General features: G+C 37.3%; 1 non-coding gene across 2 annotated transcripts in view; it reads right to left on the bottom strand.

Moving 5' to 3' along the window:
* The window catches only part of LOC101292835, a 4,191-nt gene continuing 208 nt past the window's right edge, over positions 1–3,983 (bottom strand). The window contains exons 2-3 of one of the 2 annotated variants that reach the window (XR_185171.1): positions 1,823–1,958; positions 1–754 (exon numbers count right to left, since the gene is read on the bottom strand). This is a non-coding gene — a transcript (uncharacterized LOC101292835). The remainder of the gene's footprint in view (positions 755–1,822; positions 1,959–3,983) is intronic. The other variant, XR_185170.1, reaches the window with a different exon arrangement.

Genomic DNA, 3,983 nt, shown 5'->3' with positions numbered 1-3,983 from the left:
TTTTGTTTTTTTGGGATTGTATATTTTCACTAGACTGGGACTGTATTTCCCGGCTTTAATTTTAAGACTCGAAAGGCCAAATGCTTAGGGTTCCAGCCAGTGGTGTCAATATGGCAAATAGCTACTGCTTTGGCTTTTGTAACTCCATCGATCACCAGCCACCAAAGGAACCATGTACGCCTTTGTTGTTGTGCCGTAGAATTGGTGTCAGTAAAACACACCATAAACATAGTTCTCCTTATGGCACACAACCAACCTGTATGTCTCCAGTACTTTGTGATCCAGTAGTCTCAACGCTATATTCTTGTTTGCTTTCATCGATCTTCAGCCTCGGTTGAATACACTTGGACATGCTTCCCGAGCTTAGAAACCGTGAAATCGATCAAGGATTCTAGCAATGTTGTGCAGTGCTTGTCTTCGGCCTTAATTAATGGCCGGTTTCTCATAGTCTCCGATTGTGCTTTCCATTATTTCTGCATAACCTGACTTGGGTTTCACCCCAAAGTAGGTTAGAATTTCCGGCAACAAGAGCTGCCTTGTTACTTGTGGGTTTCAAGAATCGCATTGTCACCGTTTTTCCCAAATGCTGAAGATCTTTTTCTTAAAAGTATGTAGTTAAACCTGGCTCAGTGGCTCCACTTTGATTTCTTCTGTCTGCAGATGCAGCGTAGACGTACGGTACCAACACGATAGCATGCTTGTGGTGTAAGATTTACAGCATCCTTTCCAATCCCAGCTTAACTTCTTTCACCTACTGACCAATGTATCAGTTTCTTCGATGAGCATGCTTGTCTTTGGTACAACCGTAAAAAGAATTGTAATTAAGCATAAAATAGAAACTAAAAAACCTTCTACGTACCACTTTGGTTTTACATTTTTTGTTCAAATTGATATTTGGAAGTATATATCATATGAGAAATTTTAAATACACACCCCTAATCTCTTAATACACACCCCTATTGTTTTATGTTTCTATTGAGATTTTATAGGTAAACTAAATGACCAAAACATATATCTATTATTAAAAAAAAAAATCACGCTAGAAGTATTCTTTTTAACGTCTTCTACCCTAAAATAGTCGAAAGCACGTCTTCTCCCCTAACCCCAATTCTTCTCCACAATTCATTTGGGTGTTTTTTTTTTTTTTTTGTTATCCGTATCAGCTTTAGTTTGATCTTACAGATCATATTGTCAAGTACTACATCTTTATCAGCTTTAGTTTGATCTTGCAGATCATATTGTCAAGTACTGCATCTTTATCATGACATGTTTTATTGAATAACTAGCTATTTATGTTTAATAGCTACTGTACTTCTACACTTGTACTAACTTGTGAATTTTGAAAACTTGTATTGGTGATTTGGAGTTGGGATATAATAATAATCATTTGATTATAAATTGAACGATGATAACCATAAATTTCTAGCAAAAATTAGACGAAATAATATGTAAAAAGAGGTACCAAATAGTAAATATATATTAATTATATTAAATAACGGAATATTTCATAAATGCAGGGCATTTTAGGCAGTTTGGGATGTGTATTAAGTATAATACTGAAATGAAAAACTTGATAGGTGGTGTATTAAGTAAGAGGTGTGTATTAAGATATTAGGCGTGTGTATTTAAAATTTCTCATATCATATATACTTCGAGAAAAAAAATAAAAATCTCGTTACCATGTTTCTGTCATGCATGTACGTTAATTCAACTCAGTTAGCTTAATTTTATCTAGATCTTGTTCGCATACGTATTTGAACTTCGAATAAATTTAGCTTAAGCTCAGTTAAGCAAGTCATATTGTTATGAACTGAATATATACCTGCAGGGTTTAGGACTTGCTGTACAGCTTTAGAAGGCAATGGAGATTTTGGCATAGCTGAATTCCAGTAAAACATCCAGGATTTGCCATCATCGACCTTATTTGCATAGCCTATTCCCACCTGTACTGATACCACCTGTGTGCATGCCACAAAATTAATAACGTAGAATATGAGAAGTGAATCATTGCGGCATATGTGCATTAATATAAAAATCATATTCGAAAGATAATAGATATATATATATATATATATATATATATATATATATATATATATATAGTATAGACACACGATTGAATAACATATATAGTATATAATGTAATATAAAAATATTGATTAAACAAGTGATGCAGCCAGAGGGAGAACAAGGTAACCGTACCAAGATAAGTGCCTTTATGCCAACTCTTTCGAGGGGAAAGCCAAGTGAGTTCTCTTTCTGAATTTCAAGTAAAACGTCCACAAAATCCTTTTGGACATTCTCAGTATGAGCATGGCCGTTAGTTCTACTTTCGGAACTATTTACATGCTCTTGAATCACTCTCTCCAAGAACTCATCAAACTGTCTAGCCACCCTGTCCAATCTAGCATCCAAACCATTCACACGGTTCAACCAAGCAAGCCATGGGATAAAATCCCCAACATTGATGTGTCCCAGTAGTTTCATAAACTCCTCCAGCAGATCTCTCAAACCTTCCCCGCCAGTATTGTACTTCCTACCCAGAGCAACTCTACTGATGACACCATTGGTCAGCGTAGCAAACGTTTCGCTCATGTTCACAACCGATGATGTTGATGATGATTCCTTTATCTTTTCGATCATCGAGTTAACTTCCTCCTCTCTAACAGCGCGAAAAGATCGAACCCTTTTGTTGCTCAGGAGATTCAAAACACATATACTCCTCATCTGCCTCCAGTACTCGCCATAAGGCGCCGACGCTACGTCTCTGAAATTATAGAGCAGCTTCTCAAAGATGAACGTCTTGGGTCTGTTGGAGAAAGTAAGGTCGTGAGTTTTCATGATCTCACGGGCTCCCTCAGCCGAGGAAACGACGATGACGGGGAAGCTTCCAAAGTGAAGGAGCATGAACGGGCCATGGATCTGAGCTAAGTCTCGGAGTGAGCGATGAGGGTGTAACCCTAGTTGGTGAAGGTTTCCGAGAATAGGGAGTTTTGGTGGAGAAGGTGGCGAGTTTTCTGTACTGGTGGAGGACCATTTGTATAGGAAGATGAGAGTAATGGCTAGAAGCGGTGCTAGTGACAAAGTTTCACTCATCTCCAGCATGTTGTTATTTGCAAGTGATCGGGTTCCAAGTTCTTTCTTCTATTCTTTCAGAAATGAGTATGAGTACGTACGTGCTCACACTGCTGTGCTGGCTTGTATGTTTAAATAGAAAACAAAACTGATAGCAGCACGTAGTGCCTGCTCATGCATCTTATCTTCGTATGAAAGGAGTTTCGTGGTTCTCGATTTCTTTTTGGTTACGTTCTCGCTCTCCATATCAACACGTCCTAATACTATAGATCTTGATTTTATGGAAGCATATCGTCGTTTGATTTGCGGAATGGTAGTATCGTGAAAGTATGAACAACTTTCATGACAAATATGAGTTTTCTCTTTTCTTTTGTTGAATTTATTTATTACATTATCTGACTAACAAATTTTTCAATAACAATTATGACTAGGGCTGACATTGATAGGTATACCGACTCTATTTACCAATACCATGTATCAACCAACTTAAGGTTGGTAGACAAAATCTTGTACCAATACCAACCGTCAAAGTTGGTATACCAACTTAGTTGGTACGGTTGGTACGGTTGGTAATGGGCCTCTATCAAGTTTAGATTGAGGCCCAACAAACTGAAAGGCCCAACTCATTTGAATCATTTTTTTGGGCCTCTATCAAGCTTCTATCAATTATCAAACTATTCAAACACATTCAAAGTTTTACACATCATATAATTTCAAATGCAACAAGCCAACAATGTCCAAAGTCTTATACAGAAAATTAAACAACACATGTCCAAAGTCCAAACAACACAGAAAATTGAACAACACAAGCCAATGAAAAAACAAAAGTCCAAATTAGCAGAAACTGGACAAAATTTGAAGGGCTTTGATGCTGCGAGGCCGGAAGAGTGCTAGACTGCTAAACACCA

This window comes from Fragaria vesca, linkage group LG7 (assembly GCF_000184155.1).
Source record: "Fragaria vesca subsp. vesca linkage group LG7, FraVesHawaii_1.0, whole genome shotgun sequence".
NCBI lineage: Eukaryota > Viridiplantae > Streptophyta > Magnoliopsida > Rosales > Rosaceae > Fragaria > Fragaria vesca.
Note: the sequence above shows the minus strand (reverse complement) of the source record. Positions and strands in the feature narration are given on the sequence as shown.